At 44.1% G+C, this 17,610-nt stretch overlaps 1 long non-coding RNA gene across 1 annotated transcript in view; it reads right to left on the bottom strand.

Annotated features, from left to right (window-relative positions):
• Positions 1–737: 737 nt before the first annotated feature.
• Positions 738–17,610, bottom strand: part of LOC118160015 — a 58,028-nt gene continuing 41,155 nt past the window's right edge. Inside the window, exons 3-4 of the long non-coding RNA XR_004747305.1 lie at positions 8,229–8,526; positions 738–858 (exon numbers count right to left, since the gene is read on the bottom strand). This is a non-coding gene — a long non-coding RNA (uncharacterized LOC118160015). The remainder of the gene's footprint in view (positions 859–8,228; positions 8,527–17,610) is intronic.

The raw sequence follows: 17,610 nt of genomic DNA, 5'->3' as shown, positions 1-17,610 counted from the left end.
ATTATTTTGTTGAGCACAGACTTGCTGTGGGGCACCTTTAATTACAAAATACTATCGCTGCTTATAGGGATGTGTGTTTATATACGTGTGTGCCGGTGTGTGGTGTGTGAGGCAGATATTCCAAGCACCCCGAAGCACTAACAGCAGCTCAGACAGCACCCGGGCAATGCCACTGTCTGCTTCTTTATGATGTCTTATGTCTGTTTCTTCTTTGCTGCAGTTCCTTCCCCCCACAGTCTTTTTCTCTGTTATTGTTTTTATTATTTTAATCCTTGTTTGGAGAGAAACTTCAGAGCTGTTTAACGGAGGAACACCTCTCTGTGAAACCTCCCTCCCTGTTTTCATCTGCAGCAGTGGCTGGCCCCATTCTTTGGGTAGGGAGGCTCTAAGGGTCTCCGAGGTGCAAGGCTGCATGCCCTTTCTGACCTGCACTGCCCCCACCATCCCCTTTTCCATCTGGATCCTGCTGGAAATACTACTTTGAATGCTGGAAGCAACATTTATCTCATAGTGCAGAACAGCATAACCAGCCGTGAACAGCAAGGACACTTGGCAGGCACTTCAGAAGAGGTGTGGGATGGGGAAACAACTGGCCTAAGGTCTTTCACTGAGCCAATGGCAGAGATTTCCAGCACTGCTGACCTCAGGGGGAGAGGGAAGCAGCAGGTAAAGTTCCTGGTTTACTGCACCTGTGCTCATTTGCAGATCTTCACCCTGGACCGTATCTCCAAGTGAGGATGTCTTCCAGTTTTCTTCTCAGCTCCCCAGTGCTCTGACACAGTGTAGTCTCCTCCTCTGGTCCTCCTGTCCCAAAGAAGGATTAATCCTGTTGCTCCTAACACAGGTGCTAGGAAAGATCTTGAACACCAAGCAGAACAGAAATCAAGAATTCCTCTCTGCAGGAAAACAATTCAAACATAAATATAGTTTCATTCTGTATCAGGATAAAAGCAAAGCCTTTAAAATGCTCCCCAGAGAGGTGTGCCAAAGAAAGGAAATGTTTTCTGCTCTAAACATCAAAGAACACACCTGGGGTGTGAGATAGCTGCAAGCCCATGCTGCTGTTCTGTCCCAGGGAGGCCCTGAATGTGGATCCCTCACAGCATCAGAGCAGCACCCTACTTCCACTTGTCATCTCCTCTTGGCTGGGAGAAGTCTTGTTTTGTGCAAACAAGCCAGAACGCTGCGCTGCCTTTGGCTGGGACAGAGTTAATTCTCTTAACAGAGTCTCACACAATGCCATGTTTTGAATTTTTGATGAAACAGCAATGATCACACACCAATATTTTGAGTTATTGCAGAGCAGTGTTCACAGAGCCAAGGACTCTTCTGCTTCTCGTGCTGCCCTGCCAACGAGGGGCTGGGGGTGCACCAGGAGCTGGGGGGGACACAGCCAGGACAGCTGGCCCAGGCTGGCCACAGGGATGTTCTGTGCATCACTCTCAGCAATAAAATCTGGGGAAAAGAAGGGGGGACATTTGGAGTGATGGAGTTTGTTTTCCCATAAAACTGTTGTGTGTGATTGAACATCTGCCTACAGTGGGAAGTAATGAATGAATCCTTCTTTTGCTTTGTTTGTGCGCGTGGCTTTTTCTTTACTGTAAACTGTCTTTATTTTAGCCCATGAGTTCTTGCACTTTTATATTTCTAATTCTCTCCCCCATCCTGCCTGGGAAGAGTGAGCAAGCAGCTGGGTGGTGCTGAGCTGCCTGCTGGGGTTACACAACAAGACACTCATGCAGGGAAAAGGGTTGGTCAGCATCCCTGGATTCATCACCAGGTCCCAGCCTTGAACTCAGACCTCTCACAACTGTAGTGGTATCAGTGGGATCCCAAAGTGGGATAATCTGCCCTGGCATCCTGGGTGCATTAAACTCTAGATTCGGGCACTTTAGTCTCAACTCAGATGAGCAAACGTAACTGTTCAGAACCACTGGAGATGTCCAAAGGCCTTCAGCCAGTCCCAAATGCTGTTCTACGAGGAGACAGATCTCTCACAGGCCTTGACGTACTTGTTGGCTCCATCTCAAATGTCCCAGGGCATCTCAGATGGCACCACACACAAGTTTAGGCAACTGAGTCATCCTCTACCATCTGTGGTCATCAGCAACTAAATGTCTTAATCTATTAATTAACCTAATCTCCCATGTCCCATGCCCCCCTAAAACATCCATGATCTCAGAAACCATTTTAATATCAAATTCATCAGAAGCCCTCTATGTATGGGGAAATTTTGGCTGCTGTGAACTGGAGTTTGCTGACATGAAATCACATTGTGGAAAAATGCATTGACAGCTTCTGATAGTACCTTTAACTCTGAATGAGCTTTTATGAGCCGTGGGCACATTGGTGCCCTTCCACCAGCCTCAGCTCCTCTAGGATTCCTCTGACTGGCAGGAACCATCTGAAAGATGAGTTATACAAACTAGCCAATGGAGTAAGGATAACTCTACTCTCCCTGATGAATATGGGGTTTGCCCTCTAAGACTGGATACAGCTTTTGCATGTCTAAAGGTAGGTGAGATGAGCTGTGTTCTGGGTATGGGTGTAGAAATCAGGTAATAGTATAACATCACCATTCAAGTCATGAAGGACAATCCAAACCACCTCCTAACCCAAGAAGTATGGCTGACTTTATGTCGTCTTCTGTAAATCAGTGTATGGAAAGGGTGTAGTGCAACTGGCCAAACACACATTAATTTTAATTGTGCCAGAGCATTACCTCACCAGAGGAACATGGATTTCCAATATCAGTGTTGTAGCTCAGTCCTATGTGTATATCTCAGGGGTGTCAAGTGGCATTAGCTTTGCATAATTCATAAATCTGCATAAAGTTCTGCAGATTTCATCTTTGTTCCCTCTGGCACCTCAGTTTCTCCTCAATGAACCTCTTCACTTTGAGGTTTCCCCCCTCCCCTTCCTCATCTGCTCAGGCTCTGAGCTTCCCCCCATTGGTAGCTTCCAAATAAGTGTTCAGACAGTCACTTGAAAAGAGGTAAATCCAGTCCTGCAAGCTACATCCAACTCCAGATTCACTGTTAATTTAAGGACAGATGTATGCTTCTGTACTCCACAGTTAAACTGGCCTAGCAAGGGTAGCTGGGCGAACTAGCCATGCAATTCAGCATCCCACTTGCTTTTCTGACAATGATTGCTTCTCCTTACTCCGCAGAGCTCCAAATTGCTAGTCTACTGTCTGTCAGTGGGATGTGCATGCTATTTATGTGCTTGTGATATGCCTCTAGTGGTGTCTATCACTGCTGCAGCTCAGGGGAGAGCAGTGCTAGCGTGGTTCACGGGAGTATATCTGCAGTGACGTGACCTCCAGCCTGCCGCGTGCAAAGCCCAATCCCTGCTCTTTGAACTGTGAGAGCGTTAGGAGAATGCAAATCCTGACTGTTGGAGGTTATGGAGACAGTCTCTAGAGGGAGACATGATCATATGGATTTCAACAAGGTATTGCCTTCTGTGGCACCGTGACTGCTGGAGCACCAGCAACGAGCACCCACAATTTCAGCTTTGCAGTTTAACCACTTCAGGATGCTCTTCCATCATTATTGTGTCTGTGTTTTTTTTTATTATTTTTTTTTTCAAGATGTTTTTTTCTTCCTTTCTATAAAGGTCAAGCCAAAAATTGCACAAAGAGGCTGTAATCAAATAGAAAAGTCTCCAGGCAGTGCTTCCTTTGCTCAGATTGTGCCTCTGGAAGTAACCCACAGATTGGATTAAAAGATGATCCTGAATCCAGTGCCCCAGGTAAGGAGGGGATGGTGCTGCGATGTCTGGGGCTGCACATTGAGTATTTAGAGTGCTGAGCTGAAAGTCATAAGGGAAAGGAACATTATCCATGTTTCTTTGCCCAGCACATCACCATATTCCTGCCAATCTCAGTCCCGTTCTGCAGAAAGGAAACTGAGGCATGGCCAGATCTTGTGCAGTGCTTACGGCACCACAGCAAAGCCCTCGGTGTCAAAGAGTGTATGAAGTGCAGGTCTGTTGACTGCTGATGCTCCCCCCTCTACATTTGAACATGGCAGAACAAGCTTCCTGCACCAAGTCAAAGCAAAATTTTGCAGAAATTCCCATATGTTCAGGGCTGCTGGGACCAGCTTAATCTTGCGCCCTACAGGTGTGAAATTCTGGGTAACTGGGAAGGATGAAAACTACAGACAGTAATCTCTACTCAGCCAGCAGTTTCCATTTTCTCCTTTCCCCTTGTGCAGAGCATCACACCCCCTGATTGGGAAAGTGCTTCTTAAATACACAAGTCATTTTTCCTCTGATGACATCCCGAGTGATTTTCTTATCAGCTGAGCACTTGAATGTTGGTGTCACTCGTCCTGATCTGTGTGGCTCTCTGCCTCCAATCCGCTGTCAAAGTATAACAAGGCACTGAGGCAGAAGAAGCAAAACTCTGGATGGCTGTAATTGTTAGGTGAACTGAGTCGGATGCCACACAATCATAAACCTTGATCGTGGCTGTAGCCTGATTTTGTGGTTACCTTCTTGCACTGGAAAAACACATTAAATGTTGCAGTGGTGGGTTTTTCAAGCTGTCTGCTGTATAGGTGCTATATGTGGAGGTTCTGTTTGAACACCTGTGTTCCTGATGCAGATGGATGATATTGCAAGCTGCAAGTTTGCTACTTCCTAATGACTACATCAGAGTCATATCTCTTGACCATTGAAACCCAGCTGTGCAACGGTAACACTTCTTTCCTTCTGCAGGGCTTTGCAGATGCCAAGCCTCTACCTTCAAAATTCATCCACTCTGAGAAGGAAAGTCTCATTCATCCCAATCCAGAACAGGGGCAAAAGAGAAAAGTGTATGCTCTACTTGGGCAAAGAGTAGTCTTGCAAGCTCTAGAGACAATAATAATAATAATAATAAAGCCGAATTGGTTGAATTCTGGAGGCTTTGGGGGAAGATATGGACAAAAAAATATCACTGACATCATTCACGACAAGTATTTCTGCCAATTCTTACAAAAGCATTATTTCAGGGGTAAATGCTGATACTGAGTGTGTCAATCCCTCACACGCAGGATGTGGAGGAGCTGATGGGAAGTGGTTGTGGTTTGGGAGAAGTGGAGATTGTTGCCTCACCTCCATTCTTGATCATGCCCTACTCACCTGTATGGTTAGCAAGTACCTGTTAATCTCTTTGTCCAAAATAATAGTGGGTGTTAGGACCACACCACCTTATTTGGCTTTCCAAAAATAACAACTTGGAAGCATAGACCTTTGGTAAAGCTCCATGTCAGGATAACAAATGACAATCCCAGACTGGAAAATCCTTGACTGCTGTTTTCCATCTTCAGGATACCCTGATTCCAAGCTCAGAGCCAACCTCACTGCTGGGCTTGTCATCAAGTTTCCACAAGTGTATTGCATGCTTCCCAGGCATGTGCATAAACAGAATCTCAGCCCCTGAAATCCTTCTCCAGTCATCAGTTCCCATTAAGAGCTCTCCCTGATTTGCCAGGTCAGCACTCCAGGATTTATCCTGTTCTTTCTCCCTCTCTGCTGGGACAGGTACTGATGTTTTAACTTGTGTCTGCCCTCTCTCTGCCTGCCTGAGGACCTGTAAGAACACAAAACTCTGGCTCCAACACCCCACCAGCTGATCTCTTTGGCAACATAGCTCCTTGAGGGTGGGAAGAGGGAAATGTGAATGACTTTCTCCAGTAAGTGCATTGGTTGTCAGAGCAGTCAGAAGGGGGAAAACCATCAGAAAAATATTGGTAATGAATGATATCAACTGTGCAGCAAGGAAGTGGTCACACAGAGAAATAAAAAGATGAGATCTTAATTCCTGGCAAACCTGTCTTCTCCACCGTCCTGCAACTGGTGTCTTGGATCCAACCAGTCTGGGATCTTCTGCTATGTACAGACATCATTTCATAGGGAATAGTTTGAAATTTTCCCTGCATCATTCAGTCAGCCAGAACAATGATCTATGTTTTTTTCTCTTGAGTTGGAGGGGAAAGAGATGGAAGGGAGGTGAAGGGATTGTCCTTGTGTATTTCAGGTGTTTGCTGTCAGAGGAGATGCTGTCAAATATTGGCTTATTTCAACTGCTACATATTTCATATTATATTTAGATTTTCCCCAGAGAGGAATAGGCATGGACATCTGAAAGATACAATAAACTCCATGCCATTCGGCTTGTAAGCTTGGGAAATGACTGTACACTGTTAATAATCCAGCAGATGTAGGAGGAGAAAGCAAGAGGAATTTGCAGGAAAAAAAAAAAAAAAAAAAAAAAAAAAAAAAAAAAAAAAAAGATGCTGGATCACCATTTTCATTTATGAGGTATTCATTTGGGGATGCAAGGGCTCCTGAGGAACATTCTTGGTGACCATCCATGTGCACCCTAGGCAACCATGGGTGGTGGTGGTGGTGATGGTTTCCCTTTTGTTGCATGCTCACAGATGCTTCTGATCTTTTGAAACGTTACCCTGTGGAGAGACAGAGTGAATAACTTTGGTCCTATTAAAAATAGTTCTCTGCCACCATATGGCAGCCACGGACTGAGCTGGACCACGATGACAGGAGTCCAGAATACATAGATTGGAAGTTCATAGTACAGAAAAGAGAAGCCTAAGGGAAAGTGTAATAGAAGGCACCAATAAGACTGGAGCAGAAAACTGTCCCATGCCAGATTTCTGTGGTCTTGGAATTAAAGACACATGTGGCAGAATCCCATCCAAACATACACTCAGCATTTGTATGAGTCAAACCACACAGCCAAACATGAGGAATTATTGTGACAGGTATAGAGAACAAAAGAGGCTAGATCTTTATCTCAGGGTACCTCTGGGGTCTGGATACTGCATGTAGTTCTGGCATCCCCTCAAACAGTACAGAAATGAAAGTGAAATAGGCCAGGGAAGAGTAACCAAGGGTGACCAGAATTTTAAAATGGCTTCTGGAAAATTGGTAACTGCTTATAGCTTTTCTAGGGATGGGAAAGGACTTCTGAGACTCTGAAGCAGTGAGACCTTTCTGAGGCTCTTGGGTTTCTTTGTGCATGTTTTTAATTTGGTTGTCTTAGCACAGCTCATGCAGTCCGGGGGTGTGTATTTCTGACTGGTTCTGTCACCATTTCTGTCAGCATAGTTTAGCAGGATGCAAATGTCTTAGAGTTATAACATTGCCACAAATACTATGGCATGAAAAAGCCATCAAGGGGATCACAGAATGACAGATCACAGAATTGTAGGGGTTAGAAGGGACCTCCAGAGATCATCGGGTCCAACCCCCCTGCCAAAGCAGGTTCCTTAGAGCAGGCTGCCCAGGTAGGCATCCAGGCAAGCCTTGGATATCTCCAGAGAAGGAGACCCCACAACCTCCCTGGGCAGCCTGTCCCAGTGCTCCGTCACCCTCACCATGAAGAAATTCTTTCACATGTTAGGGCGGAACTTCCTGGGCTCCATTTTGTGGTCACTGTCTCTTGTCCTGTCCCCACAGACCACTGAAAAGAGGTTGGCCAAATCCTAAGACTTTGAAAGAGTGGGTGCATCTACGTAATTAATGTTTGACAATTGAGATTGACAGGGGGGATGCAACCATGCCCTTCTAACAGGGAAGGCTCCTGCCCAGGTGAGTTACCTGGACTTGGTTAGATCTTGGGACATCCATGTAGGAGGAACTATTCAATCTAACCTTTTTTGAAAGACGGTGTTTGTGTTAGATCCCATAATCTGCCCCGGTGAGATACCTCTGCCATACACATTGAACATAATTACAGTAGAACAACTCTGTACACCCCCAGGCAGAAAAAAAAAGGCACAAGAGAAAAGCTGAAAAAAAAAAAAAAAAAAAAAAGAAAGAAAGATACAGATGCAGTAAAATAATCCAACGTGGACATGGAGTGCATGGAGTGTAATGTAATTAAGGATGCTGGAAAAGGGCCTCCTCATTGCCTGCTCTTGTGAAAAATGCAGAAGGACTCTTAATGCTCACAAAGTGGTTGGGTCTCTGTCCTACATCTCATTTGAAAGGCCATCTTACACAATTAGCCACCTATTACCAGTGGCTAATTGGCATCTAAAGGACACCAGTATTACAGTTAGAGCTAAAAGTCAATTAATGGCTCCTTGCTTTGCTCCAGCCAGTGTTAATGTGCAGGAACAACCAGCGTCCCACTGACGGGTTGATTTGTTCCAGCTCCCCAAGTCATTACTGACTGCTGCCTCCCCCTCTTCCCTGACAGTATCACTCACCATGATTGATGTTAACTGGCTGGGTTCCTAATGCTGACGGGTCTCCTCTTGACTCCTGGGGGAGTTCTTCCTCCAGCAGGGCCTTCTTGCTGCAGTTCTAACAAAAACTTATGGTTGACTCCAGCAGAAGTGGTTGCTCGGGTCAGGCACTTCATACCTTGGGTCTTCAGCCTTCCAGGGCTGTGCTGAGGATCTCACACCACTCAGTCTCGAGGGCAAAGTGGCATGGGATGGCCAGCCCAGGGAGGCAGTCAGCTACTATGGCTTTGTTCTTCTGGTTGATATGATCAGCATAAAACTGCAAACAGAAGGCAGGTTATCTGGAGATGTTAGATATTAGTGCTACTTTGCATTGCATTGCAGCAGAGAAGAGAGAGCTTAAAACAAGAGCAGGGAGATAGATAATTTCCCCCTGCGCAGCTGCTTCTTGTGATACCATTTCAGGGGTGCATCTTTCTGAAAACATCCAGACAAACGGCAAATTCTGGGGGACAAAGGGAAAGATTGCCCTTTTTAATGAAGCAAATCATGCTACCACACTGCTGTGCTCAGGAAGCTTCATTTCCCCATGGACTGGCATCCTTAGGTTGAGCAGAGCCAGCATCTCAAAAGATGAAAACCCCAGCCAAATATTTTCCAGTGGTGAGACCATTGGGATGAACTCACTCCCATGTGGATTCTCAGGAGGCTTGTAAGGGGCAAACTCATTCTACAAACTCTCCCTTAGAGAGTTTCCTTGTGTCCTTTACTTGGCTGCCAAACAACCCTAAGCTTGTCCCAACTCCTTCTGGTGCCATTAACTCTGCATCAGATATAGCGGAAACTGCTCAGAGTCAAAGAAGAAATTGTTAAATGTTAGGGGAGTCCATACTAATAGCCACATATCTAAATATATTGTCAAAAACATGAAGGTTTTTTTTTTTTTTTTTTTTTTTTTTTTTCCATTGCAATGTGAGTTAATTTCCCTTCAATGATTCCTCTGAGAGTTTAACCATGGGCATCTGCAGCAAATTGCCACTGCTCAGCAGGATTTTCTCTGTCACTAGAATCTGCTTCCCCAGTACTGCAAATCCAAGTTATTTTGCATTTTCTTCTGGAGATGGGGGCACACATAAGGAGCGGGGGTGGGGGTCCACAGAAGGAGAGCAAAACAGGCCTGACTCTGGCTGAAATAAGGTTTTGGCACCATTATGGGGTGTTAGATAGGACTCTCCAGGACTGTGTCCAGGACTGGTTATAGGGTTAGTATGGGTCAAGGACTGTCTGTGGAGATGTGACCAAACTCTCCACAGAGTAATGACATTCAGTTGCACAAATCTGAAACATGTTACTCCTGTAGGCCACAGGAATGGAGAATGGAAACTGGTGTGGACAGATGTCAAGGTCCCAGTGACAAAAAGAGTAAACTTCTGGATCCCTATGAAAGAGGGGTGGGGAAATTTCCAGGGACGAGAATACCATAAGGCTTTGCACCCTTCCCTATGCATAAAAAAAAGTGCATAACTGGGGAGACGTTCCCTCCCAGAGCAGGGCAGGTGATGGCAACCCCATGGAGGTTCTTACTAAGCAGCCCTACCCATGCATGAGGCCAGAAATATCTTTGGGTCCCTGGCACCAACTCGTGTTGAAGTACTACCTGCTTTAGCAAGGGGAACCCTTTATGGTCTCCACTAAATATGAGTTTTCTTAAGCTTATGTACTTAATGAAGTTTGAGACTCCTTGTGGTACCTAGTTCATCCCTGTGGGACCAGAAGCGATGACATGGGATACAGTGGTGATGTTGGCCTTTCAGAAACACAATCTGAAGGCCAGTGGGGTACTTCTGGGCATCCAAAATGACAAATACATTTGACTCCCATGGAGACATTTGTAAGTAGGCACCTGAATTTTGGTGTCTAAAGGAAGGCGAGTGTTGATCAGGAAGGTGAGTGTTATCCCTCAATTAGAGAATGGGAAGAGCCAGAGGTGGTTGTTACCAGGCAATATGAATTTACTCCAGAATATTCTTTTGTAGTCTGCAGACAGTTCTGGAGAGAATATTCTCTGGAGAAGAATATTCTGGAAAGAATATTCTCTCCAGACCATTTATTTCCATTGGACCATTTATCCCAGTATCATGTCTCCAGGCATGACCAACAGAGGTAAATATAAGAACACAAAAGTTAGTGTGACCCTTTTCCCAGTTTACCCCCTCATCTGAAGTGGTTTATGAGCCAGAATACCATTATAATTCCTGAACCTAAACAAACTTAATTTTCCTTATTATAGACATTGCTTTTAAGTTTTGCACTGAAGGAGAGTACCAATTTTTTTTTTTTTTTTTTTTTTTTTTTTCCCAGAGCTTCTTAAAAAGCATATACCTTAAACCCCTTATCTACTCTGCCCTATCATATATTTCACAGGGTGAAGGTGAGATTCAACACACATTGGGATGAAAACCAGTTGACTTGTTCCATTTCTCTGTTGGTTGTACCTCTATGATGCATCCATAGCATTTCTATTCTGGCTGCAGTTTTGCAGCTGAAAAGATATGGTCACGTGGTGTTCAAAAGGTGTCCCTCTTAAGTCTTTCAAGGTCTTTTTCTCAATCAAGCTGCACATGCACATGCCTAGAATCCCTGCTGCTTGTCTCTGGTCACAGGAAGGATACAAACTCTGTTCCCTGTTTGTTTGCTTTTTTTTTTTTTTTTTCCTGAAAAGGTAAATGAAGATAAACAAATCAATAAGTAGTGGCTGCTGGCGAGCTGCCTTCACCCAGAAGATGCTGTTGTTCTAAATCTCTGTATATTATAAAAACAAAACAAAACATAAATGACATCAGCAAGGAATTAAAGGACAGATAAAGAATAAAAGATAGATAATGATAGGAGAAGGGGGAATGGTCTTAAACTAGAAGATGATAGATTTAGATTAGGTATTAGGAGGAAATTCTTCACTATAAGGGTAGTGAGGCACTGGAACAGGTTGCCCAGAGAGGTTGTGGATGCCTCATCCTTGGAGGTGTTCAAGGTCAGGCTGGAGGGCCCAATCATTTGTGCCAACCTGATCTAGTGGGTCACATCCCTGCCTATGGCAAGGGGTTGGAGTTAGATGATCTTTAATGACCCTTCCAACCAAAGCCATTCTAAGATTCTATGAAATCCAACACATACAAAAAAAAAAAAAAAATGCTGAATTTTTGTTTTTCATCTTTTCCACTGGGTAAGTCACCACTCAAATTGATAGCACTTTAAATTGTGTTGGTTATGGATGAAGAAAAAAATATAAGTAGGATCCACTTGTTGTCTTCTTCTGAAAGACGGTCTCTGTTTGTAGAACAACTTTTCTGATGGATAAGAAGAATCAAGTCAGTGTGAGAAGTCTCCCTGTGAATAAAATAACTAGGATGAGATGGGCTTAGGAATTTGTGTTCAGTTGTGTGTTTTTACAACTTTTAATGTTATTTTAGGCCATGAGCCATCTTTTTGCAGTATGCCTGTACAGTACTTAGCAAACTGGGTAGCCAAGAAATGATTTCATCTGAAAAAGACACCAAAAATAGTGATATTGCTTAATCATAATACATCTTTACAAGGTAATGGTAGTGGTCTCACATCGGCTGTTTCTCATCATCTGATTTTTAGATGTGGTAGATCCCCTTATCAAGACCTTACAGAAGTGAAACAAGAATCAGACTCTGGCACCAAAGCAGCTGCATTGCAGCAGGCTTATAGGTCACTTTATCTTTCTGTTTTAGAGAAACCACATAGTAATAGCTATCGTTAATAATTAGTGTTATTAATCTAATTATTATAATCTTTCTTTCAGAGGGCTCCAAAAACATTTGAAAAGGCTGTCATCAGATACGTGCTCTGTTTTCTGCTGGTGTGAATCAAGAGATGGCTGCCTTGTCATTTCCAGTTTTGTATCTATGTAATGAGAACAGCACATAGCTGTAAATGTTGAGCACTTCAGTAATAACTTCACTGTTCAGACTGTTTTTAACTAAGACAAAGACTATTCAAACTGGTTTTAACTAAAACAAAGATTAATTTCCTTTTTTAAATATTGAAGGTCAAAGGATGTTTTTCTTTTATTTGCCAATACGTTTACGGGAGAAGTTGGAAATTTATCCAGTGCTGCAGGAGTTTTAAAACACTTATAATATACGTCCTTTACATACTACTGAAGAACCTGGAATGACTCTAGGTTTAGGTCAGGGTACTTATGAACAAAACTTTTCCAATGGAGATTTGAATATGGCAAATTTTACTGGCTTGTTTCCATGTGTGGGTTCCTGAAATCAATGTATTTGTGGGTCTGGCCGGTCACATAGTGACTGTGGTAGCCGGAGATTTGGATTTAGATCCTTTTTCAGATCCTTTTTCTACCAACACTGTCTGTGGGCTTGGCTGTATTTGTGTTGGTTCCCCTGGGATGGATTTTTCTCTGAGGATGAATGTTTTACAGATGGGCTGTGGCACGACAGAAGTCTTAAAAACACAGATGAACCATCTGATGAAGGTAAATTCAGTTTAAGTCTGAAATGATGTTTGTAAAACTTAGAGGCTATTTAAGAGGAAAGGAAGAACTTAAGAGAGAAAAAAGAGCCCCCTGCCCACACAGTTTCTCATTGCATAGACCATGCTGGGCAGCAAATGAAGGCCAAGACCCAGCTGGGACCTCACCCCCCTCTTCCACAGCCTTCCCTTGTCATCTGGGAGGGTCACTTAAATCTGACATGACTTCTTAGTGAATTATCTCATCATTACCAATAATCCTATTTGCTAGATGAGGCTGCCTCAGGAATAGTCCCCCATGGACTATTTCCCCGTCTCTGTCTCTTCCATGTATCTTCCCCTAATGACAAGTACTCCATTTGTAGCTCACTTTCACATCAGCCTGATGGATGTCATGTGCAAATTGATTGCCAGCTGGGGTCACGTCATCCTCTTCCCTATCAAAGGAGAGGGGATTGCACTGCTTGCCAGATGACATGCTGGATTGTTCTTCTCTCTGACACTGGACTTTTAGGCTGTCCCTAAATGCTGATAGATCAAAGGTCTGGGCTGGTGCACTAGGTCCTGAGTGGCCAGTACCTTTCTTTGGCTAATTCTGCTCTTCTGCAGCACTCTGCCAAAACCTATGTTTAGAGCTTACATGTGCATTTGCAATGCAATCTCCAGGAACTGCTCACCTGTATCCTGGCTACTAGTATGGCACAGCTTGCATTGATGGGGTTAAAACTGCTTATTCCAGTAACAAAGTTATGTTGCACCAAAATCAATTTACTGAGAATGGTCCCTGGACTGTACTATTCCTTGAATCTTATTCCTTGAATCTGTATCTACTCTCTAGAATTGGGCTATTCGTCATGGTCCAAAAGCCAGGAAGCATGCTAACAATTACCCGATGGGGACTGGCACATGAGGATGTGCCCATATCGTGGGCACTGCTCTGGCAGAGACCTGCATGTGGTTGCTTTAAAACAACCAGTTATTCCAGCCTCAGCAGCATGGCATCAGCTACCTGTTTTGCAATTTATGCCAAGATTCGTGTTGCTGAAGCTAGATTGACATTTGATAGTTCAAAGAACAAATTTCAGGCTAACGGGGTGGAAAATACCTGCATTCTTGCACTGGAACTGTAGCTGCACAGAAGGGGGTGGAGACATCTACTCATCATGTCTACAAGTGCAAACTCTCTAATTAACTCGTATGGTGGTCCCTGGGAGACATGAAATCCCCCTACAATAGTGGAATTTCCTCAATATTTAATTGGACACTAATAATTAAAACATATCTTCTTTCAGCCCAAACCTACCGGGCTCATATTAGCTGCCATCTTAATTATCAAACCACCCTGACCGCTTCATTTCCATGGTCATTGCTTCATGAAAGGCAGCCGTGCTGGTGTGGAACACAGCAATAGAGTGTAATTCATTGGAAAATATACCTTTGCAGCTCAAGGTGATGGGCATGCCTCATTATTTGGGTTTTCTCTCTAGTTTTTCCAGTCTTGTTCTCTATGCATTGCATCCAGAGAATAATTTATGAAAGATCAAGAAGCCCTTGGCCGTAGAGGAGCAGCCAGATCTTCTGCTGGTGTAACCTCCAGCTATCAGACTAAGAGTTTAAGAGCCTGGATAGAGCTCTCTCTCTTTATATATATATTTAGCAGCCATTAGACAGCTTCTTATATTGCATTTTGAGACCAACATTTGCAATGAGCTCATTTTCAGACTTCAGATATCAGACCAGTGAGCTGAGGAAATCAAAGAGCATTTCTAAAGTGGAAGCCAAGCAGGGAGATTTTTCCTCGGGTTTTGCTATTGATATTAGTGGAAGGATTGAAACATTCAACAAGAGGGAACAAAAAGGCTCAGATGTGAAAACTCAATACCCGGGGGCTCTTGTAAAATCAGAGGGAGATGGACTAACCTTACGGCTGTTTGTGTGAGAGAGAGCTGGAAGAGTGAGTTATTTGTTTGCTATTATTGTTATTTTAAATATCCCACTTGAAATTAGTGTAATTTTTAGTTTGGGAAAAAAACAAACAAACAAACAAACATATACACCAGTCCATTAGCCCATTGTCCCAGCTAAGAACCCTGAGATCAATACAAGAAGAATTCATTGCACGCTAGCACATAGGGCTGTTTAATTTGGCCCAGCTTGAGACTTTTTTTTCCTCTTTCTACAGATGCTATCTTAGTACAAAGGTTAGAAGAGCTTTTAAACATTTTTATTGCTTGGAAAGCCCCAGACAAGTTTACAGCCTAGTCCAGGAAAAAATAAGATGCCATGTGCTCAAATTCTCCGAGGCTCTGCCCAGCCTGCTGTCTCTCCAGAAGCTGATTTTTATGGACTTTCCTGCAAGCCCACTGAGAGCTTGAGCTGTCTCTGCTTTTTTGACATAACCCTACTGCGATGTCAAGGATAAGATAAGCAGAGATTTAACTCCCACCTCTCAGGAGAGTCTCTGACCCTTCTTACAAGCCCCCTAGCACCCTTCATTCAGGCTGCTCGCAGTTGCATGATGCGCTGCTGGCTTCTTTTAACCCTTCAAAGCTAGGTGCTGTGCCAAGTGTCCTCCAGACCCATGGGGAAGAATGTTTTTGTCACGAGGAGTCTCAAATGTGAACAACAAACAGGATGCAGGTGGGTGGCAGAGAAACTCAGCCAAGGGCACAAGGGAGTTCAGTATTAGAGGCCTGGACTTCCCTACCCTTTGGCCTCTCTTCCCCCGTTAGACTTCACTCTCCTACCCTCTGTGTGACCCTCACTGCTCCTCCCCTGCCTCTCCCCGGCCCCCAGCTCTCTGCCATGGCCTTTTTACTCCTCTTCTCCCAGTCCTGCTGCATCTTTCTCCATGATTTTCCATGACCATGCTACCAAACTAGCCGAGAAGTTATCAGAGGATGATTGGGTGTACAGCTGGTGTGAGGATGGCAGACTGGGAGCTGACACTGTAGATGTTTTTTGTTTGTTTGTTTGTTTGTTTGTTTCTTCTGATCTGTCCTTGAAAGTTTGCAGCCTCTATGCCCAAACCACCAGGGAATGAGCCCTAATATTGTCCTGAATCACCACTGAGCTCTTGGATGGCCATCAGACAGGAGCAGGGTATTGTCACAGAACTGAGCCATTTAAGATGTGTTTTCCTTATTTATTTTTTTATTTATATATATATTTATTTATTTATTTTTCCCTGGTAAGGACATCAGTTATCACTAAGGTTTTCCATCCTGCTTCAGACTCAGTTACATCCCAGCCTTTTTTGCAAACAGAGATAACCTTTGCATCTGTCAGACTGTTGCTCCAATGAGCCACCAAAAGGAGCTGCTGCATCAGGTCATAACAAATCAGCTTTGCCCTTCTTAGCAAGAAATAAAGGATGGATTTGACAGAAGCCTTCAGGAGGGCCTGGGTAGGTCCACCAACATGGATGTGCAACTTTCTACTAATCATAAGGCAAGACAAACCTATCTGGAGGGATGGGAAGAATCCTAATGATGCTATTCACTGATTAGGACAGATTCTGCCATGACTCTTCCTCTTACATCTTCCAGCTTTTCACTCTGTAAGTGACCAAACAGCCACCACTTTGTTCCCTCACATGCCCCCCTCATGTTTTCTCCATAGGTGCACCCTTGTTCTTGCCCCATTTTTCTGCATTTTTAACCTTAATGCTCAGGAAAAATATCAGCTTAAGCCGACATAAATGCGGAAGAACTTCTTCATGGTGAGAGTGATGGAGCACTGGAACAGGCTTTGCCCAGGGAGGTTGTGGGGTCTGCTTCTCTGGCCCGTCTGGATGCCTACCTGGGCAGCCTGCTCTAAGGAACCTGCTTTGGCAGGGGGGTTGGACCCGATGATCTCTGGAGGTCCCTTCCAACCCCTACAATTCTGTGATTCTGTGACCATCTTCTGAGCTCACTGTGTGCATCTTGCTTTGTGTTTTTAATGCACAGAGGGGCAACTTTTGCAGACAGAGGTTTGGGAACCACCCAAGTTTATTTGGGAAAGTAAAATCTACTTTGCCATTTCTCCCCCTTCTTCGTTTCATTCCCCTCTTCATTTGCCCTTGACTCACTCAGCTCCTCCGTCACCAGTTCACTGTCTGGCCAGGGCATGCTGCCAGGAATCCCTTGCCAGCCTTGAATAATAAATACCAGCTAAGTGATGGACTAATACCATGGTGAACTGCTCAGAAATATTCCCTCTACATCTCAGATCAATAACACTTAGCTCTTGTTCTGTGATTGAAGACAGGCAAAAAAACCACATCATCTCCCCAGGAGCATGGGAGGAGCCCACAAAGAAACCCATTTACCCCCCTCAAGCCCTCCGGCAATCACATGTGCTTTAAAGAGCAGACCTCAGGTGTGTGCTCTCTGCTTAGAAATACTTAGCTGGGACACAATATGCTGCCCAGAGGATGGCTGATATCGTGGTCTGGGCTGTAAAGGGAAAGATGCCAGGGGAAAAATACTTCTGTATTGAAGTTGAGGACTTATCTCCATCAACGTGATCAACATCAAGCTGACTGTGGTACAGGTTGATGAGGACCATGGATGCATTCAAAAATTACAGCTCAGCCCCTGAATTCATTATTCTGGGACATAGGCAAAAGGTAGCAGGACTGGAGAGGAGAACTTCCCTTTGGCTCAGCAGCATTAATCAAGAGGTGGATTTCTCTGAGTTAGAAAAGGAGTGTAGCCCCCCTACCCCCACCCCATCAGCACCATTCAGTATTTGGCATGTTCTTGTCCATACACATTGGGGCATTGCTGTCCAAGCAGTAGCAACAGGCTTGGCATGGGTTTATATTGATATAGCAAAGCTCCCATCTTGACTGTTTTTTTTTTTTTTTTTTTTTTTTTTTTTTTTTTTTTTTTTTTTT

Source organism: Oxyura jamaicensis, chromosome 1, assembly GCF_011077185.1.
Source record: "Oxyura jamaicensis isolate SHBP4307 breed ruddy duck chromosome 1, BPBGC_Ojam_1.0, whole genome shotgun sequence".
Taxonomy (NCBI): Eukaryota; Metazoa; Chordata; class Aves; order Anseriformes; family Anatidae; genus Oxyura; species Oxyura jamaicensis.
Note: the sequence above shows the minus strand (reverse complement) of the source record. Positions and strands in the feature narration are given on the sequence as shown.